General features: G+C 38.0%; 1 pseudogene; it reads left to right on the top strand.

The window, feature by feature from the left end:
• The first annotated feature begins 219 nt into the window (after positions 1-219).
• LOC128861055 (jerky protein homolog-like) overlaps positions 220-26,897 on the top strand; it is a 43,052-nt pseudogene continuing 16,374 nt past the window's right edge.

Here is a 26,897-nt window from a genome sequence, read left to right on the forward strand (position 1 = left end):
TCAGTCACGATTTTAGCAAAGAAATATAATGTTGCTACATCAACAATTTGTAACATTAAAGCGAAAAAGCAAGTAATTTTAAAAAGCGTAAACAACACGTATTGTGGACCTGGAAATAGAAAAACACTGCGTTCTTCCGAATGCGAGATAAAAACTGGTGAGTATGTTCTCTAATGTTGAAAGAAAAGGCAAAAACACTGCATGCAAAATTTAAAGAAAATGAAGCTAACTTCTTCGCTAGTGATGGATGGTTCCAAGGATTCACGAAGAGGTACGGTATTCGTCGTCTTAAACTATCAGGCGAAAAACTGTCTTCGCAACCGCAGCTAGTGAATCCGTTTAAAGAAAAACTTAAAGCTAAAATGGCCCAATTGGAGTTGTGCAAATAATCAGTTATATAATGTTGATGAGTCGGGGTTATTCTGGAGACTTTTGCTAGAGAAAACGTACGTCAAGTTTGGAGAAGAGAGCCCCAGGGGTAAAGTCCGAGAAGCAGCGAATCACGTTTTTATGCTGTTCAAATGCCTCTGGATCCCACAAGCCTAAGATTTTGGTAGTTGGAAAGGCGAAGAATCCACGCTGATTTAAAAACTTTCAGTGTCCCACCGACTATAGGAGCTCGAAATCCGCCTGGATGACGTCGGCTATTTTCAAGCAATGGTTTCATGAGTCATTTGTTCCAAAGGTGAATATTCCTTTTAAGTTTTGTCCATTACATCGTTTTTAAAGGAGAAAGCCTTACCAATTAAAGCTCTTCTCTTAATCGACAACGCTACTTCTCATCCAAATGAAGCTGAACTGACAACGGAGAATGGGCAATTTTCGGCAATGTTTATGCCACCAAACATTACTTCCCTCATTCGACCGATGGATCAGAATGCATTCAAAATCATTAAGTTGCATTATGGAAACAGCCTTCTAACTTCAATAGCAGCGACAAAGTTTGATTTGCTCGAGTCCTTGAAAAAAATTAACTTAAAAGCAGCTATAAATCTTTTGGATGCTGCTTGGTTTCGTGTTGGTGAGCAACATCAGCTAAGTGGCGGTTTTAAAAGAAAAATGGGAAGCTGAACTTCGCACCTTGATGACCAACACCGTCGATCTCCTTAGTAGTTTAAATCTTGAGGTTCGTTCGTATTCGCAGATATGCTCCAAGATATGTATGTGGGTTATTGAAAATACTTTTTTTATTAAAAATTTCAGATTGAATTCACATTACCAGCCATTCATAAATGAAACGAAGATATCGAGGAGGGCAATGCAGATGACGATCATCAACAAGAGGGCAAATCCGATGTTGACAGCGTATCAGAGCAACTGGAGAAAATTAAGCCGAGTGAAGCAGTTGAAATTTTCAACAAGGCGTTAATATGGGCTGGTCATGAAGACGTCGATCAAAATGATATGAGTGTGCTAAGACGGTTAAGGGAGAAAGCTGTGCTTCAAGTTTTAGAAGAACAGAAGATACAAAAAAAAGATTACTGATTTTTTTAAATAAACCCATCGTATGACTTAATTTCCAATAAACATGTAACGAAAACAAGAATAAAATGTGAGTTTAAATGTGAAAAAATATATTTACTTATATTTATGTATATATATTTACTTATATATTTACTTATACTTTTTGGGCATTCCAAAACGTGAACACTTTTGTTAACGTGAACTGCCTTGGTTTGAATTAGTTCACCTTATCGAGCGTGCGCTGTATATCTATTCATACCCTCTTGTATGTATGCACGTCGATGGCAATGTTGCGTGCGCCAAACCGAGTTCCAACTGCTTCATCCACAATCGTTTCGGCCTAGTCCTTGAATGAATATGAAAAAGCGCGAACATGTATACCTATCAGTATAGCTGAATGAAATACACATACAAATAAGAATATGTTGATAGATTACAACTATACTCGTACATAAATAGATTGTCCGGTTTAACGCTTTCCAATATAAATATTTTTATGAATGAAAATACAAGGAGTATTTTTCGGACATGCGCGGAAATTGTTTACAACCGCGTTCAAATGAAGTGTTGGTTGCGTGCTGTATGCAACCGATTTTTCGAAATGCCATTCTGGCATAAATTTAATCTATAGGGAGGGCCAAATAAGTCCAACTAATAACTGAATTCTTTTCGAATTTACAATGAAATCATGCAAATCTCCTCATAAAAAACTATCTGCCGTGCGGAGGAGCCATTATAGGCATTATAGATCCCTCTATTTGTAGATCAACATCGAGATGCGCGGAACAAATAGATAGACGAAGGAGCTCGGCCAAATATCCAACAAAGGGTATATAATGGTTTTCCAATAACAGGTGTTATTTTGAAATGGATTGCGCTATCGAGAAATGATTAACGATTTTTTATGGCGGGAATTGGATGGTATTGAACTGGACAACGTTTATTTTCAACTAGGCGGCGCTACGTGCCTCACAAGCAACGAAACCATTGATCTTTTACGGGAAAAGTTTCCGAACCGTGTTATCTCTCGAAGAGGTGATCACAATTGGCCACCGAGATCTTGTGATTTACCACCTAGTGACTTTTTTCTTTAGGACCACATGAAAAAGAAGGTCTACGCCAACAGCGTAGAACCCAACAGATATGCTAGACATGTCTGTCATAGTATCTGACGTAGCTACTGATGATAGGAATTTTGGATCAGTTCGTAATAAACGTGAACGTTTATCTGTTCTGTGAACTGACCTTTATTTTATTATTTATTCATTTTTTTAGCGAAAATTTGGAGTTATGAATCTACTATCATCGAAAATTTTGTTCAAAGCCCTCACCTCATTTGAAATGGTGTTTTTAGGGTGTTTATTTAAAAGCACGTGAAACGGAAACGAAAAAAGTTTTTTTTATTTTTGTTTCAAGTATTTTATTTTTAGATCCATTATTAAAACTAAACTTTTTTTTTGGCCATACAAAGTTCGTTCAAAAAGTTGTCAGTCTTCAAAAAATGATCTTCCAAAACAAGTTATGTTGCTGGCGATACAGATTACGGGACTCATAGGTGTCTGAAAGCAAAAACACAAAAAGGTTCTGTTCGGTATGAATGTCGTTATCGTTTGAAGTACGATTAAAAAAAAAAAAAATTGACAAAATGACGGACGTTAAATAATGAAAAATAATTTTTTGACACTTTTTTGACATTAAAGACTCGAAAAATATACCACACAATTTTTTTTTCGACACTGAAATGATAGCAAGAGTTTTCTCTAATAGCGGTTTCCCCCTGGCTCCATGTTTTGTTTTCAAGATGTGAAAAAGTTTCTAGCAGTAGAAATGAAACCAAATCAGTTCACCTGGATTTCACTAGGAAGAAAATATTAAATAAACCTGTATACTTATATATTATGTCAGCATTTGCCAACAGTGCTGAGTGTCTATGCATGACTTTAGATGCACATCTCAAGTGAAAGTGCACATCAAAGCCGTTGAACTCAATTTAAAAATGCAAAGGCTTCAATGGTTACTTATCTGCAAAGCTTTTTGTCATGAAACATGCGGAAAGTATAAAAACACACAATAATGCAGAAGCTTCTGTACTATGTAATGAAGAAGCTGTTACGAGAAATGAATGAGAAAAAACCTCAAGACTTTGTTGTCAGTTATTGAATGATTTGATTTGGAATTTTATTACAATAATTGAAAATTGGTTATAAGTTGCATGCGAGGGGTAGTGCTATGGATGCTAATTGTAAATATAAGTAGAAAGGGCTGTAGAAAGGGCACTGGCAAGAACATCGAGTAAATTTAACATAAATATATACGTTGACAGTCAAGCAGCAATAAAGGCAATAAACTCATATGAAATTTCATCTAAAAGCGTTCTTAGGGCCAGGGAAGCCATAGAGAAAATAGCCGCAGACAGACGGTTACACATCTATTGGGTACCCAGACATAAGGGCATTGCAGTAAACGAAATTGTCGATGAGATTGACATGAAAACACAAAAACACAGGAGGTGGAATAATCTAGCCGCTTGTAAAACCGCGAAAATCATGTGTACACAGAATGCAGACAATTACGCCAGATTCGTACGAGCCCTGTCTAGAAAGGAAAGCAAGATGACAATTACAAATAATGATACCTGCAGATTTTGCAATGAACAAGAAGAGAGGGAAACCCTTGAACACCTGGTTTGTTCTTGGCCTGCATTAGCTATTATAGGACCCGAATGAAATGTCTAGGAGCTCTTCCATATGAGAGGTTAGAATGTTTCTCGCGGTTAGAGCTTCAGAGCTTACTTAGATTCCCAAAAGACGCACGCTTATTACTAGAAGCCTACTACATCTGGTCTGACAATAGGTCTATGTGATGGCTTTCAGCCAGCCAGGTCAACCTAAGCTAACCTGATTGTAAATAAAGCGTAAAAAAAAATCATAATGCCTTGAAACGCATTTCACTGAGAGAGGGCCAGAATCTGCTCAAAAGTGGCAATAATTCACCGAAATCAAAATCTAAAATAGGCTAAATGGACTTATTATATATAAATAAAGGTTCTTAAAGTCCAATCCTCAGGTGAATTGATTGAATGTGCTATTTCTGCTAGATACTTAATCTTTGAAGTTCATAACATTCATTGCTCACAACGGACCCATTTCGTGGTCTAAGTGGCATCGCTGTCCCTATGTGCGATGCGGCTGCCAAACCTAACTTAAACTAAAGGGTGGTTAAATTTCAAGGGCCGATGTTGATGTTAACCACACCTAAACGTCAATTTTTTTTCTGCATTTCATTTGACATTTTTCAATTTCAGACTAACTCAATTTGAACTATGGAAAGATACATAATCGAGCAACGCGTTAAAGTTATTCAGGCTTATTATGAAAACGGGAGAACAAATCAAAACGGGTGTTCAAAGAAAATCATCTTTTGTGATGTGTCACATTTTCACCTCAGTGGATTCGTCAATAAGCAGAATTCCCGCATTTGGGCGAATGATAATCCAAGAGTGATTGCCGGAAAACCAATGCTCTCACAAAGAGTGACTGTTTGTTGCGGTTTATGGGCCGGCGGAATCATTGGGCCGTATGTTTTCCAAAATGAGGCCGGTCAGGCAGTTACTGTGAATAGTGTTCGCTATCGTGAGATGATAACTAACTTGTTATGGCCCGAATTGGTGCCTCCTGCCATACAGCTAACGCATCAATGGCTCTTTTGAGCGAAATATTTGATGGCCGAATAATCTCACGTCACGGCGGTGTCAATTGGCCCCCAAGATCATGTGATTTGACACCGTCGGACTTCTTTCTTTGGGGTTATTTGAAAGAAAAGATGTACGTCGATAAGCCAGCAAAAATTCAAGAGCTAAAGGATGAGATAATTCGGCACATTAACGGCATAGAACGTCAATTATGCCTCAGCGTCATCGAAAATTTGGACCATCGGATGGAGGTATGCCGTCGAGACCGCGGCAACCGTTCGGCCGATATTTTCTTCTATACGTAATTGAGCGATACCAATTTTATCATAATGGAGAGAAAAGACAATAATTTCCTAAAAAAATTGTATTTTATTCAAAATCAATACCGGCCCTTGAAACTTAACCACCCTTTATTATAAATTTTTATAGAATTTTAACGCTTCCACGAGGCAAACTGTGTTAAGGTTTCCATTGGATGATTATTTTTGAAAGTCGTTCGTCTTATTCGATTCATAATTTTGAATTTTGAAAACTTGAACTTCACATTCGAATGCTTCAACTTCAAAATCCCTTCATGCGAAGTTTCATTAAAACCGCCCAATGGTTGATATCTTCACCTCTTCTGAAGGCGCTCTGTCTCATAGTGCAGTGGTGCAATCATTGTGTGCGAGTGTCAGGGCAGGGAAACTTGTGGGTGTGTAATTTTGTGTTGGAAACAACGAGCCTTGCTCGTGTGTTCATACAGCAGCAATTGTTGCCAAAAAACGCTGCTAGCTTAATAAGGCAGCCAAGTGAAATTCAGTTGATAACGGATAGTCGCAGAGTTAAGACGTTCTGGGCACAAATAAGAAGCTGATAAAGGCAAAAATAAAAGTTCATTGATAAGTTCTAAGAAGTGCGTGAATAATAAATAGTCGTACGGAAATCAAAAATATGTAAAGCAAAAAAAAAAAAAAAATTTTTTTTTTAAATAAAGAAAACAAAGCAAGCCAAAAAGAGAATTATTGTTATTGTATCATTTGAAAGACAGCCTGTAGAAGTTATTCAAAAAAAAAAAAAAAAAAATAAACATAACACACGAAGTGCTAAATCCAGTACGGACCGGACTTTAAATTCGCGCACATTTTTTGGTAAAATTTAATTTTGGTTGGCTGTTAATTTTTGCTATTCAAAATAAACTCGTGGGCAATGTGAGTTGTAGCTTATAACAGCAGACGGACGGACGAACATTTACTCTTAATATATAAAAAGGGTAATATGTGTTCCAAGTTCTATTGAAATACTATAAATTAATATTTGCTCGAGTTTTCGCTAGGCTGAGGGGCAGGCAGACAAGGCTCGCCCAACTCGCCCCATAATTCTGAGCATTTTGGTGTACGCAAATATGTCTATATCGACCTTAATTCCTTTACGCTGTTACATACAACCGTGTTTTGAAGAAAATTGCGGGCAAGTGCGCGCGGGTATGAAAACCAAATCTGCGTAAAATATGTGAAAATATGACTAAGCTAAACTAGAAAATTATACGCGGAATTTGGCGCCATATTCAAAAGCCAAATAAATTGTAAAAACAAATTTATTCAAAAAGTATTTATTGTATATGCAGCTGGTTATAAGGAAAGGATTGAAGCAGATGCTACGGGTATTTTTAGTTGTGCTTTGAAAGTATTAACGCAATCGTTCGAATTCGAAATGTGTGAAAAAAGCTAAAAATTCTGTTTAAAAAGTTGAAAGTTTTGCAACATTTTGACAAATACTTACAAATTTTGTACAAAGTTAAAAGCTTTGCATTTTATGGTTTTAGCTGTAGTGTGAATGGTATTTTTATAAAAAATATAGTGGTGTGTTTATAAGTTTGCAAAGAGGCGTTAAGGGGGAACGCCACTGTGAAAATTCAAAAAATCGTTTTTGGTTTTTGCATTTTCTAAAAGTATATGGTAAATATTCAAAAATATGTAAAAAAAATTGCTAACTTAAAATCTTGAAAATTGACGAAGTTATACCCAATACAATAAGGGCAGGTAGTGAGTTACAGCGGCCAATGAACGCGTTTTAAAAAAAAAAAAAACTTTTTTTTGATACAATGGCAACGAATTTTCGAAGACTAATGAACCGATTTTAATTTTTTTTTTCAAAATTTTTTGAAACATTGAAACAACGTTGAAATTAAAAAAAAACTAGTTTTTTGGGCCTGTTTAAAATCAAAAAAATCGTGAAGAACACACATCGAAATTCAAATCACCACCATTTTGTCAAAAAAACAAAACGGCCACAACGATAGCCACAACTGTGTAGATTAATAAAATTTTTTGTTATTTATTTACATCAACATAGTTTAATACATATGTAATAAATTGTCTTTTGTCCGATCCTCGAATAATCATTCCTACTTACAAAAAAAATCCCCAAAAATTGCCTATATTTTGTTATTTATTAGTGTGTAGAAATATAAGGGGTGCGAATTAAGAGTGATTAAACAAGTGTGGATTTGGTATTCCGCTTGTTTTTTTGGAGTTCTACTATAAGTTTATTCTATAGCAAAAAAAAAAAAAAAAAAAAAAAAAAAAATAAAACAAAAAACAAAAAATAGAAAAAAACACCTTTTCCTTTATTATAAAAATGAAAAAAAAAACACCTTTTTTATTATTATTTTTATTTAATATTTAACAGCCGCCAATGCTTTCTATTGAATTTCCATGGGAAAGGTGCGCTTTTGCATAAGCTTGCCATAAAATGTTTACTGGACGATATAACGAGGTCTGATAGAAAAGTATCCGAATTTGTTTCTTATTTCTAACACCTGACAAATTTGAATTACGCGCGCTTGTATAAGCAGACCTGTAACCTTACTGCACATGTGTGAATTTTTTCCCGCCTGTCGCTAGCGACAGTTGCTGTCAAGCAGTGTGAACGCAATATGATATTTAGTGCTCTCGTCGGTTTTTGAATACGTCTTGGTGACGTGGAATGTTTCCACTGTGACGACTGCATTTTGGTTTCCGCGTCGCACCCATACACCCGGGCCTCATCCCCAGTGATATTAGTGTTCGTGAAGTCAGAATCACTGTTTATGGAATCCAGCATGTCCTGTGACACTTCAACACGAAGTTCCTTTTGCTCCGCCGTCAGCAGCTTCGGCACAAATTTAGCCGCGACTCTCTTCATGGCCAAATCTTCGGTCACAATGGAGTGAGCCGAAAAAGTGCTGATATCTACCTCTTCCGCAATTTCTCGTATAGTAACACGACGGTCTCGCATCACCACAGCGTTCACTTTGGCAATGACATGCTCTTTTCGGCATGTTTATGGCCGACCAGAGCGTGGCTCGCTCTCCGCCGATGTGCGACCGTTTTTAAACCGATTGAACCACTCCTTAATCTGTCGGCCAGTTTCTGGCAAAATTTGATGCAGTAACGCTGCTCCAATCGTTCCGTCATTTTGCTTTGTTTTCAAAAACCGACGAGAGCACTAAATACCATGTTACGTACACATTGCTTGACAGCAACTGACGCTAGCGACAGGCGGGAAAAAATTCACACATGTGCAGTAAGGTTACAGGTCAACTTATGCAAGCGCGCGTAATTCAAATTTGTCAGGTGTTAGAAATAAAAAACCAAGTCGGATACTTTTCTAACAAACATCATATTTCATTTCCTCTTTGCATTTACTTCCTGCCACAAATTAAAAAAAAAAATATATACGTATAATTTTATAAAAATTATATTCTTTATTAAAAAAAGTGTCTATATTTTTATAGAGACCCTGACTAGTAAAATCCGAAAAAACATGAAAGAATTAAAAAAACCATTCACTGCGTTTTTATTTGTGGTATAATTTTTTGGGCATTTATGAAAATAATTTATAGTAAAAGTATAAACTTTTTATGACAAACTTATGGAGAGCAAATTTTTCCCATGGCTGCACTGAGCTTCGCCACATGCACCTCCATCGGCTATTGGGTTTTGGTATTGCAAACAAAAGGAAATGTTTCGATTTTTTGTTGTTGAGCAAGTCTGCTTATTAAAGTAAGTGAACGGATAAATGGTTGTAATTACAGTTATACATCAGTAAGGTCCCGAAAAAAAAATTTTTGCTTGATGCTGCACCCCAAATTTGTGCTACAGTCTACAGAACTAGTCACCTAAATATATTTTGATTTATTTTTAAATTAATATTTAACCGAGCCGCCAGCGCACAGTGGCTTAAAATTAAAAAAAAGTAAAAAATTGCGCCACTACGTCTAAATTCAATGTGTTAGCTACGTTCTACTGAGTTCCAATAAATCAAAACCAGCAAAAGAGGGAAGATACCAAAAGTTTCTCATTGCTTAATAAAAAACTTCAATCGAAAACGTGAACACAAAGGATGTCTGAATATCGACTCCGCGGTTTAATAGCAGCTTTATATGAGGCAGCACAGCCTTTTAAATTGTGAGTGTGGTGCGGTTGTGAGATATTTCGTGTGTGTGAGTTACATCGCGAATATTTCACAGGAACAGTAATTAAGTTTCATCAAACTAATTTGATTTCGTCGTGAAATAAAACTTAAATTCAGCGAAATAAAACATAAATTCAGCAAAAATTGATAAGAGTTCGTTGCAAAAATTGTTAAAAAAAAACTGTGGAAGCATAAAGTGACAGATCGTTAACAGTTTGAAAACTGCACGGATGCAGTGTTGCCATCGTGAAAAACATTTTGTTCCCAGTATTGGAAAAATAACGGTGTTAAGTGGAATAACGACTAGAAATACGAAATACTTTGATATAAAAATCTGAATACTTACAAAGACTACGTGATTTAGAAACACTTTGTCGTGAACTAAACTACGAAGATGAAAAACTTAAGCTGGAAAATAACGGTTTTTTAGTGCTTATGCTCCTAAACAAACAAAAAAAACAAACGATGAAGAGGAAGTAGTTCTAGAAGCCAGTTGGATTTTAAAGAAAAATAAGAGACCAAATAAGAAACGGAAAGCTGAAAGATCTCCTGTATGAAAAGGAAATCTACTATTTTTGGGTAAAAGTTTTAAAACTGTATAGATTAGATTTGTGAAATGGAAGCACTCAGTCAGGAAGACCATTTGATTGCACTCATATAGATTACAGTGGAAGGAATAGAGAGGTAGGATAGATACAGAATGGATGGTAAGACGGACAAATTGGTTGAGGGTCACTCTTTCGCGAATCTTTTACATTCATTGATGAATCTTAAGAGATGCGTAAGAGGAAGAGTATGAATTTTGTCCATGCTCAGAACATCACACCCCAACAGCTTAAGTCTGATTCTAGAGAACGCCGGACAGCTACAGAGAAATTGCTCTGCAGAGCCGTCATTCTCACGACAAGGCAGACATACTGGACTGTCAATGATTCCCATGATAGCCATATGCTGACCATAGACGTTGTGCCCTGAGTTTACACCTACCAGTACTCTCAGGTCCTTCCTTCTACGTTTTGGGGGAAAGGTTGCTAACTTCCTGCTTATTTCTTTCACAAAGCACTTATATACTCTACAGGACCGCAACTCAGACCAACGCCTTCTATGGGTTGACTTCATGAAGTCGTCAATCCATAGTTCAACCGATGCAGAATTGATTCCTAGGAAGGGTGCAGGTCCCAGTAGAGCTTTGAGGAGTACCTAGTGTTTTCGTCTAAGTACCATCCAGATCCGCTATCATCGCTGGTTTTGAATCGGTCGGTGTAGAAAGTGTGCTAAGATCCCGTTAATAGGTTATCTGAGCTTAACCATTGATCCCTATCTGGGATCATAGTATCACACTTCCTACCAAAGCTAACGTAAGGCACCAGATTGTTTGCTGGTATCAAAAATGGCAACAACTGGTGGCAAATCTAACAAAGTGCTTTCTTCGTTTCCCAGACTCCGATTGACTTGAGTCTGTACGCCGCCTTCATTGCTTCTTTCCGGACTTGGAGATCTAGAGATTGCAAGTTCAGGATGGCATTAAGGGTATCGCCAGAAGTCGTACTCATAGCGCCTGTGATACCTAAGTATATACTTTTCTATTATCTGGTTAGGGGTTTTTATTCTGGAGTTAACCATATTAGCCTTCCATCAGACTACAGAGGCGTATGTAATAAGGGGTCTAATCATGGTGATGTAGAACCGGGTTTAGACCCCATGTCTTGCCAAAGGTTCTCTTACACTTCCAGAAGACTTTTAGTGTTCGAGAGACTCTCTGCTCAAGGTGCGTCCTCTAGGTCATCTAACAATCTAGGATTACCCCTAAGTATTTAACCGCAGAAGATTAAACCTATTTTATGGTCCATCTTTAGCTCGTGAGCAGTACTCAACTTCGAATATATCTACAATTTGATCGATATTTTCGACATTATCGATATAACATCAATGCCTGAACGGAATCGACGAACCCAAAATTGCGCGTAATGAGCTGTTACAGTATCGGCACCATAAACTCTTAAACACTATTCATAATTTCAGCGGTCTGGCTTGCATGTTCGCCTTTATCAAAGAAAAACTGTAAGTGTACCGAATTTTCGCTTTGTTGACTTCCATTGAGACACACAACTGAATCCAAATATTTTGTTAGTGTGAAATGTCACTTTGATAACGGCATATCGATCATTACAGCCATCTACCGAGAAAATAATGGATGTTTTCTGTGGAACCTATTGTAATATTTTAATGGGTACTTCTGATTCAAGTGCAGATATCAACAAGATATACAAAATAAATAATGCCCTCCACTCAATTCTTGTTGCTGAACCCATCCCAACCCCATTAAATCCGATTCTCTAATGCAAAAGTTGTCAACCATTTGTTCTTGCCAGTACTACTGCAACAAAACTCCAAGATGTGTAAAGTACAGTGGGAAACATAGTACATTTGAATGTAAAAAACCGCCCAGCCAAAACCCAACATTTTGCAATTGCGGCTAAAACCATCGAGCGAATTTACAGGGAAGGTTTTATTTATATAGTCGCGAAGGAATTTCAAAAACTCTGTGATAGAAATAGGAATAAACAAAGATTGCCAAAATGCATTAATAAAGTTAGCGATACTTCAAATAAAATTATTCAAGCCAGTGCTCTGAAAACAAAAAATAAAAACCGTTTTGCTGAAATTCTAAGAGGAGATAGGATGAGTGTTTCATCAAACAAACGAACAAAATTATCACCACAAATACCTCTCAAATTAAATAATTACATATATTTTAACAAAATTCTCCAAAAACGATTAAATAATACGACAAAAAAAAAACACGGTGCAAACGTTACTATTACAATGACTGATATACTGAGAAGTTAGGCATGGAGTGCGAACGGCTTAAAAAATCAGAAAAATACATTTATAATTTTTGCTAGAATTTCAAAATATTAACGTATGCATTATTTCTGAAACGTAGTTTTTCAAACAATTACACATTGAATTCAAGCGCTGTAATATCTGTCCATTCCACGCACCACAATTAAAAGGAAAGTATCAACCAAAATACTTAACAGAAGTGTGCGCGCCAATTATTTATTTTATTTTACCACATTAGACACCCAAGCAACTGTCCAAGGCGTGGTAGTGGATTTTAATTTAAGTTAAGAAATATTTAATGCCAGTTCCAGTTAATTAAAACAAAAACTTTCCACCAACCAAACAAATAAACCACTTTCAGTCACTGGCACTCAGTCTCAATTAAGATGCACAAACCAAAGTTCGTAATTGGTGGAGATTTTTAGCCCATCGACTTCCTTGCAAATACAAAACGCTGCCAATGCCATGATAACCAATATGTTGCAAAAGAGAGTAAAGGTCCATGGACTTGTTGGCCGTTTTGATGTGAAATGTGTGACCATTTGATCCATACAATCGACGCCAGCTTTATGTGCATTATAATATAAAATAGCCTATGGTTTTTTTGCCTCGCCTTCACACTCTTTAGTATAATGAACAGTGCAAGTAAATTGACTGCTGTATTCTTCCTTGGCACATAACTGCTGATTGAAACAAGGTTTTCATGAAAACCAAATAATGACGAAAGCACTGATCGAGAATTGTTCTTTTTCATATCTGGTGGAAGACAACGTTTGTTGGATCGTATGGTGCCAACTGTTGTAGCTCAATGTGATGCGAAATCGCATAATATTATGTTGACGAGTACGAATAGCCGCACATGGCTCATCTCTTTCTTCCATTTTGTTCCATCTCTGCCGTAGAAAGAATGGTCGTTAGCACTTTGTTCTGGCGTAGCCGTCGACTCATGCAATAAATCGTTCTCGATTTCTTCATCACTGTCAAGTATTTCATTTGGTTCGATTATTTCTTCCTGCTCAATATCAGATGCATCTTCTTCAGGCAAATAATCAACATCTCGAGCATCATCACCACCATATGGATCCTCTTCCCTTCCTCATCGTCTTCTTTATCTCTATTTTCACGACGAATATCACTCAACAAAGCCGAAGAAATTCGGTTATAAAAACCAATACTCAAGCTTCTCCTACGTAATCTTGTGTTATAAACAAATTCCACTTCATCACCCATTATGATCAAAACAAACAGGGGAAAATATTGCGTAAATGACTGTTTATTTGGCGCGTAAATAACTTCTTTTGTCATTAATGTATGTATATATATAACCAATATACACAATCAAAGAGGGTTCAGTTTCACAGTATTCGTGTTTTTGTTCATAATTTTCGCGCGTTCAACGTTCATTATTCAGTGCATGCGTAGAAAGGACAAAGAAACGAGACAAAAACCGGCTTATATGTGAACGCTCACATGTGCGCGTGTGAACACATATGTAGGTATACATATGTATACATATGAGCTTAATGGTTGTAAAAGATAGTCTAAATATAGATTTACCATGAAAAAGAAAAAAAAAGCAGGTAAAATAGTCAAAATGTATCATATCACATACATATGTTTCCATACGTTTTGTATAGGAGTCCAGGCAGACGCGAGGTGTACAACCAAAGATGCAACTTTTTACATTCTTGTTTTCGTCCTGTTCGAGGATCCTGTTAAACTAGTTGTATTCATACATCGATAGAAAATTAAATTTTAGGAAGCTACCTAGAAGCACAAGTCGTAACCTGTAAATAAAATATGTTAAATTCACAAAGTTAAATTTCAAAGTCAAAAAAGTCTAGCCAGAACCGGATGTACAACGGTGGGTTAAAGCTTAGGCACTTGAAGTCGAATGCGCTGTCCGTACTGCAGTACAATAGCTCTGCCTGGAAAATCACCACCGCTTCACCAGTCACCTACAAGTTTTTGTTAACGGCGTTCTATGGATTATATTCCGAATTTTCTGGCCGAAAATAATGCCATCAAAGGAATAGCTCGAAAAAGCAAACATGAAGCCGCTAGACATTTAGATTAGACGACAGAAGTGGAAATGGATTGGTCACACTTTACGTAACGGAATGGTACCCACTCACAGCGAGAGGAAAAGCGCCGAGCAGGCCAGGGAAACCTGGAAAAGCTCAACTCGAGTTAAGCTGGATGCAAGTGAAGTTATCCAGTAATCGTACCATCGATCAAAAAGTACCGGGAATGCTTAATTCAAACGAACCGTACACGTGGGAACCGGTCCATATTTTTTTTTTATGCTGGTAGGACTGTAAGACACACATCTGCTACTATTTATCCTTTTTGAAGCGTTTGAGAGATGCTGTACGCCGCAAACGGATGGAAATGTGGGCAAACAATTCTTGGATTTTGCATGATGATAACGCGCCATCGCACCGAGCCCACATTGTGCTGGATTACTTGACCAAACACCAAGTAAATGCCATTGGGCAGGCACCGTATTCACCTGGTATGGCCCTGAGGGACTTCTTTTTGTTTCCAAAGTTCAAGTTACCATTTGGTAGGAGATTTCAGTCGATAAAAGATATCAAAGAGAATGCGACGAAGGAGCTGAAGGCCATCCCTTCGTCGACCTACCAGGTGTGCATGGTGGACTGGGTTAAACTTTGGCACATGTGTGTTGCTTCAGGCAGGTCATATTTTGAAGGAGATAAAATAAATTTGTCTGAAATGGAACTCTGTTTTGTTTTGTTTAAATATTCCCGATACTTTCTGATCATAGGGTATGAGATGGCGCGTAGGTGTTGTTGTCCCGCTAGGGATTCACGGAAACAATGATGATGATGAAAGCTATTAAATCGTCTTAAATCGTCGGATTTTAGAATATATAAATATTTTTGGCGAATGAACGTGGGGACTTATAACTAGCAAGCATTCTCGAAATGGTAATATAACATCTGCAATTGTTGAAAAAAAAAATTCATTAATGCCAGATGCATTTACGCCAAACGAGAGATCATCCACTAAGTTAGGATTCCTTGACTTAGGACAAAGCCACGAGGATTTGAAATTCTTGACAAATATGTCACCGCATTTTCTCGGATTAATAGTAGTAGAAACATATTCAGCAATTATTTCTGCATTAAAGCCATTTAATCCCGTCTCAGGATTTTTTTTTTCGCCCATGTGCACACTTCAAGCATCAACACAAATGCTCGGCCACGTGCCCAACGATAGTGAACATGTATCGGAACGCGAGCATTTGAAATGAAAATTTGGAAATTTGGAAAAGTCGAGCCAAGCAGCACCGATAGATTTGATAACTCCTAAAACACGCAGGCTACAATGCCGATTGTATTCAAAGCTCTGGAGAGTAAAAGGGTGGATAGTCAAGGAAAGACTGAAAGGAGAGAAGTAACAGAAGGAAAAAGATAGGGTAGAATAGAGAAATAGAGATAGTTAGAACTATGAGAATTTTTCAGGTTCTTTAGTGAATCGGAAAATATCCTCCAGTTTTAGGGGACGAATATTACTCATTCTCACAACATTGAAACCCAAAATTCGTAACAGTGCTCTAACAAAAGCAGGATGCTCACAGAGAAAATGCTCAGCGTCTCCGCCTCCTATAGGCAAGATAGGTAAAGCGGGACCTCAATGATTCCAAACGACTTCTTCTCCAAGTTTTCGAAGTAAGTTCGACAGTTTCCTCATCGGGCTTGTCTCAAAACACTTTATAATTCTACAGCGTTTTAGGCCAGACCATCCACCTTTATGTCCATTGCATACATACTCGCTGATCCACTTCATGATTCCTGCAGAACTGATTCGGATTATTGACTCTGATTCCTGTGGGTTGTTTCCAAAGTTGGCCAATTTATCGGCAATTTCATTCGCTTGAACGCGCAGTGTCCTGGAACCCATATAAGTACAAGCCTATTCTTTCTTGCAACAGAATTGAGCTTCTTCCTACATACCTCAACAATTTTTGAGGTTTGGTTTGCATTCTCTAGAGCCTCTATTGCAGCCTGCCAGTCACTAAAGACTCCAATCTGTTTGCCGATCCATCTCCTCTCAATTATACATTCTGCTACTTTCATAATTCCAAAAACTTCCGTACACAGAAACAGGTGCATTTCCCCCCATAGCGTAATGATACTGATTGCCATCGTTTAAGTGGCATCCGGATCCAGAAATTATTTCATTCTTGGACACATCGGTAAAGAAAATATCCTCTAAAACCTTTGGAAATGCACTCTGGAATTTGGTCCAAATGAAACTATGAGCATAAGGTCGAAAACAGTGGATACTGCTCATATATCATCTTAAAGATTTCTCTGTGCCCCGAAATTCCGTCTTCGTGTCAGAAACCATATTTATGGAGCCTACACATTGCTTTCTGTTGAATCTTAAGATTCATACTCGGCAGCCTGTTTTCCGTCTGTAGCCTCCTTTAGAAACAACAATGCGTTTCGTGGTTCCTTATATGTTCAAACATGAGGGTGTATGTATGTATGTATTGGATACATCTTCTTCTTCTTCTTAATTGGCGCTATAAACGCTTACGCGATTTTGGCCGAGTTTAACAAAGCGCGCCAGCGGTTTCTTTCTCGTGCTAACCGGCGCCAGTTGGACACACCAAGTGAAGCCAAGTCCTTCTCCATCTGATCTTTCCAATGCAGAGGAGGCCTTCCTCTGCTACCACCAGCTCGTACCGCATCAAATACTTTTAGAGCCGGAGCGATGATATCCATTCGGACGAGCCGGAGCGATTGTATTCATTCGCTGCGCTATATCTATGTCGTCGTACAGCTCATCGTTCCATCGCCTGCGATATTCGCCGCTGCCAACGTCCCAACGGATGTTGTCATCGTCCAAGATTCTGCGCCATACGCTAGGACGGGCATGATGAGAGTCTTGTAGAGTGTTAGCTTTGTTCGCCGAGAGAGGAATTTACTACTTAGTTGCCTACTTAGTTCAAAGTAGCACTTGTTGGCTGCGAGTCCCCCTGTCTGAATCCTCGTTTGGTATCAAACGGCACTGCTGGTATTGAGCAACGTCACCCTTCTTAGCCATATTAGTTTTGCGGGAATACCAAATTCAGACATCGCGGCATACAAGTAACTCCTTTCCGTACTGTCGAATGCAGCTTTGCAATCGACGAAAATGTGGTGTGTATCGATTCTCCTTTCACGGGTCTTTTCCAAGATTTGGAGTATTGGGAATATTCGGCCGATGGTAGACTTTCTAGGTCTAAAGCCACACTGATAAGGTCCAATCAGTTGCTGGCGGTGGACTTCGGCCTTTCACACAATACGCTCGCTAGAACCGTATAGGCGATATTTAGAAAACTAAACGTTTCGGTCTTAAAACCTTGCCTAAGTAGGTGGTCCCAAACCCAGCGCACAACCAGCCATCCTTGAAGGATTCGCCTTCTCACGTTAGCTCACTCCCGAACGGGTGTTCCGAAGCTACCCAGAGGATATGTGGGCTAATCCCGGACGTTGTGAGCTGCTTGAACCATATGCAGAAGAATCGTCCAGGCCACTCCCAAGTGAATGGCTTTCCCCACTTGCGTGGAATTCTACATATGAAACCATCCTCCTGGGATACATCGTACCAAACAATAATACAAAATAATTATCTGATTGAATGGACAACGAGTTAGACTATATTCAATCACGCATCTAATTGGCAATTCAGAACATTTTAGCAAATTATGCTATAAATGTAACCATCGAATTACTATTTACCAACCGAATTATTGATTGCCAACTAATGCTTAACACGTTTGCTGCAAAGCGTCACATATATGAGCACATGAGTGAATTGGGTTTTAGCATAGGCCAGCTGACACAAATATGTGACGCTAGTTTAAGTTAATTCAATTGTAACTCCATTCGCCACTGTGTTTTAGTGAATCAGAATTGGTCCACTTCACAATATACCACTGGCGGAAAGCAAGTTGCAACAAGACGTCGAAAATCTAATGTAGCTAACGATGAACCAATGATCGTTCCAGAACCTTTAAACGATTCAGAGAGGAGTTTTTGCTCTAACAATGAAGAAAATTCCGACGTGAGCAGCTTATCATCAGAAATAGAAAACGGATCTACATCAATAATACTGACGGCAGTGTTTCTCCAGGTATATCCTTGAGTAGATCTGGCGGTAACAATAGTTCTGGTGAATAATGGAGCGAAGCAGCTGCCAAATGAAATGCTAAGCAATTGGCCTATGAGATTAGAGATTATCACATCCAAAATGAGCCTTAAGACAACTCTATTTTCATTTAGACATAATATTTTGCAAATTTTGTATGTTTGAATATAACTGAGATATATAAAACTCTACAACTTGTCTGCCACATAAATGTGACCCTGGTATAGACCAGCGTAACAAATATGTGACAGTATTAAAAATATATCTTTTGTAATGATACCCAGTGACAAGCAAACCCACATTACTAGACAAAAAGATATACATATCCTACTGGTATGTCGGCCTGCTTTAATCCCCTTGGTAGCGAACGTGTTAATTGGAAATACATTTGTGGCAGCTTCTCTATACAAGCCTCTGAAGCCCATTTAATAAAAAGAGCAAAGCGTATTTTCCACGAGAATCCGAATCATCATGAACATGAAACAAAAAAAAACACTAAATGACATTAAAATCTAGTAGAGAAACAGCCAAACAACTGGTTTTTAATGAAAATGTAAAAAAATGTTTAAATTTTTATGAGAATTGTATACGGCCCGCCATCTATCGTTACGGATTTGAACTAGGTATTGTTTGAAGAATGGTAACACTTAGCTGTCATCTGATTTGACAGAAAATTAGTTTTATTCTTCCGCTGAACGAAAATGGTTGTGCATACGCTCAAAGAACGCTGGGAAATATTGCGACATTACTTTGAAAATCATGGTAATGTTGCAGAATGTGTGATGAAGACTTTTACCGAAAAATCATCTTTTCGGATGAAGCTCATTTCCATCTCGGCGGGTATGTTAACAAGCAAAATTGCCGCATTTGGGGCTCAAAAAACCCGCACGCACTCGAAGAAAAGCCGATGCATTCACAACGAGTCACTGTTTGGTGCGGATTTTGGTCGAGAGGCATCATTGGTCCATTTTTCTTCGAAAATGAGCGAGGAGTGGCCGTAACCGTCAATGGAGAGCGTTACCGGGTCATGTTGAACGAATTTTTGTTCCGAGAAATTGAAGAGGAGGATATTGGTGGCATTTGGTTCCAACAAGATGGCGCTACTTGCCACAAAGCGAATGCTACGATCAATCTTTTGCGCACTGTCTTCGAAGATCGCATTATCAGCCGAAATTCTGATATCGTTTAGCCGCCTCGGAGCTGCGATTTGACGCCGTTGGATTATTGTCTTTGGGGTGCCGTCAAAGACCAGAGTTATGCCAACAAACCATCAACAATTGATGCCCTGAAAACCAACATACGCGATGTCATACCTGAAATACAGCCGCATACAATCGAAAATGTGTTGAAAAATTGGACCGATCGTATGGGATGGTGCATGGCTAGCCGAGGCAGCCATATGAATGAAGTTGTGTTCCATCATTAACCGGAAGGATTGTACTTCAAAATAAAGAAAACAGTTTGGAAAAATATTGAGTAGTTTCTTTTTTATAGCATTTTTAATTCCGTAAAGTTATATGGCGGACCCTGTATAAGTAATTTGTCTCAAAATAAGTAGAATACTACACAAAACAATAATTAAAGTTACTTCAAAAATCAGTTTCTATTAGTCATTTATTATTCAAGAAATCAACTAAATTGTTTGTGCCTATATCAATATTTGTAAAGGGTGGGTTTTTAGCTGCATGAGAACTATCGCTATCTTCCATAATACATGGGCTGAAATGTTATCGCTGAAACTGAGGCCAATTTTGAGACAAAAGATAATCGTTCTTGCGTTGTTCTTAATGGAAATTACGTTGATGAATAAAGCTAATTTTGAACAAAAAAATCGCATTTTTTTGGGTCCAGGACTTTTCAGCCCATGCGTTATGTTTTTACAGCTGAGAATTGCAAACTGTGTTGATATTTCTGTTCAGTGACGGCCGCCGTTGCCGAATGGGTTGGTGCGTGATTACCCTTCGGAATTCACAGAGAGAACGTTGGTTCGAATCTCGGTGAAACACCAAAATTAAGAAAAACATTTTTCTAATAGCGGTCGCCCCTCGGCATGCAATGGCAAACCTCCGAGTGTATTTCTGCTATGAAAAAGCTCCTCATAAAAATATATCTGCCATTCGGAGTCGGCTTGAAACTGTAGGTCCCTCCATTTGTGGAACAACATCAAGACGCACACCACAAAGGGTGACACAATTTATTGGGTTGGGGAATAAGTTCGTAGCGTTTTTACCGAAGACTTTCATTTAAACAAAACAGAATAATTACAATATATCGAGAAGTTCATTAATTATGTATTCGCCGTTGCTGTTTACAACCTCTTCCCAGGCAGTTCCGCCTAAAATCGCCTGATCTGGTGTCAAAGAAGTTGTTGAACCAGTTTTTAATGATATCTTTGTTATCGAAGGTAACACCCCTCATATGGCTTGGCAGGGAGCGGAAAAGATGGTAATCAGTCGGTGCCAGGTCCGGAAAATACGTTGAATGCTGAAGAGCCTCCCATTCGAGCCCTCGGAGTGCGGCTTTGACGACTTGTGCAACATGGGCTCTGGCGTTGTCGTGAAGGAGTATGGTTTGACCATGTCGATCAGGTCTTTTCATTTACGCGGTGCAGCTGGGCAATGCAGAGCTTCTTGTTGACCGAGTCATTCTTCTCGAACATTTCCCAGTGCACCATGCCCTCCCAGTCCCACCAAACAAATATCATGATCTTCTTTGGATGTAGATCTGACTTGACTTTCTGCTTTGACGTATTTCCTGGAGCCAACCTCTCCTTTTTTTACTGCATATTGATGTATAGGCATCATTCCTTATCTCCCGTAACAATTCGGTACAAAAAGCGCTGTTTATGACCGCGTGTTGCTCGATGGCGGGCGAGATGCTGAAAAACAATTGGAAAGTGACTTTCTTTGTTTTTTTCGTTGAGCTCGTGAGGCCCCCAGATTCCCAATTTTTCGGTGAATCCCATTGACTGAAGGTGATTGACAATCGTTTTATGATCGCAGTTCATTTATTCTGCCAATTCATTACTGGGTTGGCGACCCCTCTTCCCCAAAAGTAAGTTGAGACGTTCTTCATCGCATTCAGAAGGCCTTCCGATGCGGGACGTGTCATCGACGTCAAAGTCGCCATTTTTGAACTTTGCAAACCATTTCCTTGCTGTAAACTTGCCTATGACACCTTCTCTATACGCTTCGCAAATGTCTCGGGCTACTTCGACAGCTTTTTTGATCTCGATGAAAAGCAGGTGAGAGAACGTGTTGAGTTTTTGTTTTTCGTTTTTTGGGTACTCCGTTTCTAAGCCTCAAAACTAATAAAAAACTAAATACCTCAAAAATGAAATTAACATAGTTTTGTAGAGTAAAAAGAGTTCTATCGAATGAATGTTTACCCTTTGCCAAACAGCAAACAAATCGTTGTAAAATAAAAGAAAATACAAAAACGCTGGGAACTTATTCCCCAACCCAATATATGGGATACGAACAAGCACTGCCTGTTTGTGTAAGTGATGTTTTATGCCCCCTGTAGTAGGTCGCTTTTACATGCCATATTCATATAAATACATATAAAATATTAGGTATATTTACCGGCCAACTCGTTGAGAAATCTTGATTTTTTTATGAAACTACTGAAGGGTGCATGTTTCATACCGTTTGTTTATGATAAAATATTATTGAAATAGAAAATTTTGAAAAGATCTCTTCGGATATGTTTGTTAAAGCTCAGAAGATAGCTTATACATTTTTTCTAATTTTCTGTTGGCGTTATATAGTAGAAATAAGCGCCGGACGCGAACGTTATTGATTCATAAAATGAAACAAATAAAGAGTAAAACGAAATTTGGAATGGGGCTATAATTGAACTCTCACCAAGCGGTTTAGCTTTGCATGTAAATCGCAATTTAAGCGAGTGTTCTTTTTCAACTCGTGTACTGTACAAAATATCAGTAGCCCATTCTGTTGCATATGCCATGAATTTAGTTTTTAATTCATATCTTAAAATTCTCAACCCATTTTCATAGCTTCTTTCCTTAAATTGTGTAAAATATTTGCTTGAAGTAAATTAGAGGGGTAGTTAATTACTTGCTATTAATTTTACGGTTGCTATTTAATTAAATCTCTTCTGTATTTTTTTTTACTATTTTCGCCACCCTTTAAATACGCATCATTAGTAAATTTTTTTTTTCGCTTCACTAAGACCGGCCACATCAAATTACATATATAATACTTTAACTTACTCTCTCTGTTTATGCGGTTTTTGTACAATGCAATACTTATCAACATTTTGGAATTAAGCCTCTGTTCGGAAATTAAAACTACGTTGGCAAAATATGTGCGAATATATAATTTCGGCAATGCATTTCAACACTTAGATACTGCCTCTGCGCTGCTCATCTACGCGTAGGGATTTATAATGGAATTTGCAACAAGCAATGTGAGGTTATGCCATAAATGATTCGCTTTGCGCTGTTCGCCTTATAGTCATAGCAACACTTACAGTTTTAACTTGACTCACGTGTGCCCGGCTTCCAAGAAGAGAGAATTGCGCTTTTATGCTGTTCCACTAGTGCTTCCAGTGCAGTTTTTAGTGTGGGTAAAAACGAGGTGGTGAGATGCCACATTCGAGTATTATATAAGTTAGCTTGTGTCATACACACAGCTACAATATTAAATTTCTTCATTTTAAATGTGCTTAACTATTTAACAGTAAAAAATCGCAACGAAAAGTTGAAGTGATGTTGCCGCTAGGGCAATTTGCATATTTTGTATTGTACCAGTGCTTCATCTCTAGAGGCTGTTGACTACACCCAAGACATTAGTAAGACCGGAAACAGTTGTTTGCTTCAGTTACTTGTGATGCTGTAGACTAAAAACTAATAATTGCAAGCTGTGGGAATGCGACCGGAGCATCAAAAGGGAATTCGCAAAGTTGAAGCAACAAAAGTAGCCCTGTATGAACGCGGTCGAATGAAACTTGCCTTATATCAAAAAAGAGAGTTGGCAACATTGAAAACAGTGAGTTTTACCAGTTTTATGAGGTACAGGACCCACGGACCCATCTGGCAACCCTGTTTCTTTTGACAGAGACGTCAGATCGCTAAATGACATACCGCGTTGGAAGCGTCAGTCCAAGCAGATTTTTACCATGGAACATTACACGCCACGCGAGCGCTCCCAAATTGTTGAAATTTACATTCAACAAAAGAAGTCAATTTTGAAAACTCAACGTGCGTATACAAAATTAAATAATGTGAAAAGTGCGCCTTCTAAGAACACCATTAAACGTTTTTACGAAAGATTTGCGACTGGTGATGCTCTTTCTAATCCAAAGAGGCCAAATCAAAACCGACCAAGGCGTCGCCAAGGACATCCCAAAATCACCGTTCTCAGCAGTTGGGCATTGCTCGGACCACTTTACAATGAATTATCTGCATTAATTTGCATTTATTCCCGTATAAGATTTAATTGACGCAAAGATTGTTGCCTGCGGACAAGCCTCGTCGATTGGAATGGGCCCAAAGAGTCATCGAAATCCGTCGTGTCCATCGAATATGGGCAACCCTGTATAACCAAGGCAAATTGAGTACTGAAGGTGGCGTCTATCCATAACAGTTGCTTTACTTTTCGCGATTTTGACAAGTCTGCCGCAGATCCATTACCAATACCAAACAAAACAAAAGGGGAAGAGATAACATGTTTTCAGCGAATCACCTATAATATAGTGATTTGTGAGATATTTAATATGAGAGCCATTTTGAATTATGAGAGATTTGTGAGATTTAAACTAAACAAACTAGTGAAAGCGAAGAGACGTGCGTTAAATTGTGAAAGCACAACTTAATATAATCCCTCCATTAAAAATTTTGTTGTTGTTATGCGGCAGACGCCGTGACCAGAAAGTATGTGTGTGTGCGCATAATTTTATGTGTTTGGTTGTTTCTATTGCCTTGGCCTACTCTTCCTCTTCACAAACAAGTAATTCTCCTTCCTTTTGTTTGTTAATTAATGGAATCTGACGACACAGCGAATTCGGAATGCCCAATCTTATATTCGCCTTGTGGTATAACTATAGTCGTTAGAGGCGAATCTTGCTTGATAGCTCAGCTGTTGCTTTCACATGGGAAATTTCATCAAGAGAGCACAACCCTAACATAGCGAGCAGAGCAGTGCCAAATAGTAGTCATCTTACGATACGGGAGACGTGTAAAAAGAGTGTCGCTTTTTGTTATTATTATTGCAATTACGATTGCAATTTTTTGTCGTCTATTTGGACCTAGAATTATTGCTGCGCGTCCACCAATTTGATATCAATCGTAAACGATCGGGTTTCGATAAATATAAAGGGTTTTCTAATAAGAGGTGTTATTTTGATATGTCAAAGAAAAATGATATTTTTTAATATAAATTATCGGATGTTTATTTCATTATAAAGAGGAAGGTATGGGTGGTAATTGTGGAAAATAACATCAGGCAAAGAACCACCGCGACCACGCTTACAGGACAATATCCTTTTCATGAATTTTCCATAACCGAATTGCAAAGTGGCTGGCCTATGTCCTCGATAGCCTCACGAATTCTATCTTTGAGGTCTTGAACCGACCCAGGGCTGTTGGCGTAGACCTTCTCTTTCACGTGGCCCCAAAGAAAAAAGTCACAAGGTGTTAAATCACAGGATCTCGGTGGCAAATTGTGATCACCTCTTCGAGAAATAACACGGTCCCGAAACTTTTCCCGTAAAAGATCAATGGTTTCGTTGCTTGTGGGGCACGTAGCGCCGTCTTGTTTAAAATAAACGGTGTCCAGATCAATATCATCTAATTCCGGGCATAAAAAATCGTTAATCGTTTCTTGATAGCGCAATCCTATTCAAAATAACACCTGTTATTGGAAAAGCCTTTACATACAGTGGCTCATTAAAGAACTCGGACACCCAAGTGATATGATTTTAAATAAAAAATATATTAAAATGCGAATCTAATGCGTTTGCAGGTCACATTTATTTTCGTTCTTTAAGCGTACTTTTCAAAACTAAAAAAACATAAACAAACTTCAACTCATTCAAACATAGAAAATAAGAAAATAAAAGCTTAGCAAAATACTTGAAAAAAAATAACTTGTACATTTATATGAAGTAGAGTTAGGCAAACCATATTTACGAAAAAACCATATAATTAATATTAAGTCGGCAAGCCTTTTTTTCTCACAGTGTTCAGTCTTCTTGGCGTGGATTCGATCAGCTTCTTGCATATTAAAATATCTATTTTCCCCCCACTCTTCTTTAATAACATCTTCTTTGCATTTCTTGTTTCTAATAACAAACTTTTTCCGTTGGTTTTTCAAATGAGTCCACAGATGTTCAATTACATTGATGTCTGGAGATTGTGGAGCTGTTTCAAGCACTTTAGGACAGTTGTACATAAGCCACAGAAGGACATCAATTGCCTTATGCTTGGGATAGTAGTCGTGATAGTACCGGAATTTGTACATATTTTCGAACTTTTTAGCTCTTTGGACCAAATTTTCTATCATAATTGGTTAGGTATTGCTTATGGTCCATATTGCCCTTAATTAGCCACAAATTTCCAGTACCAGCAGCGGTCTTCTCCTCACATATAATTGTCCCTGACCTAATAAAACATGATTCCAGAACTCGAAATCCTTATCCCCATGAGGCTTTGCTAATTTTATTCTCCTCTGCCGGTTAATCTCGATGATGAAAGGTTGGTTTTTGTGCAACTCTTCTATTATAATTAATTTTTCGTAACACTGTGCGTATAACTTCGGGGTTGCAGTTAACATTTAAGTGTTGGGCGACTTCTGTTGCGAGCTTAGGAGCGCTCAAATTTGGTTTTTTCTAACGTGTTATCAAGTTATATACAGTCGAACGGCGTCTATTCTAATATTTCCGGAACGATTTTAGCCTTTTCATGATGACTAATAATTAAATTTCTGACTTCAATTGAGCTTCGTCCACGCTGTCTACCCGTGCTTATAATTTGGACTTTTATTCAACAAAACTCGACTGAAATTTTTCTTTAATTTATTACGTTTGGTTCTTTCTTTGCACTGTTCTACCGAGAGCAAATTAATTGTGGGATTTTCCGTTGTAAAGTGCCAACTAAGCGCAATAATGCCGGATGTGCGACTTCTTTTTTATACCAATTTTGCGAATGCTGCATGATACATTTTTTATAACAAGGAGGCAATAGATTTACAAATTATTACTACTTTTTGTAAAATCCTATTTCAATACCCAATAGAGAAATATAAAAATAAAAATATTTAACTTGCATTTC

Source organism: Anastrepha ludens, chromosome 4 (genome assembly GCF_028408465.1).
Source record: "Anastrepha ludens isolate Willacy chromosome 4, idAnaLude1.1, whole genome shotgun sequence".
NCBI classification, from domain to species: Eukaryota; Metazoa; Arthropoda; class Insecta; order Diptera; family Tephritidae; genus Anastrepha; species Anastrepha ludens.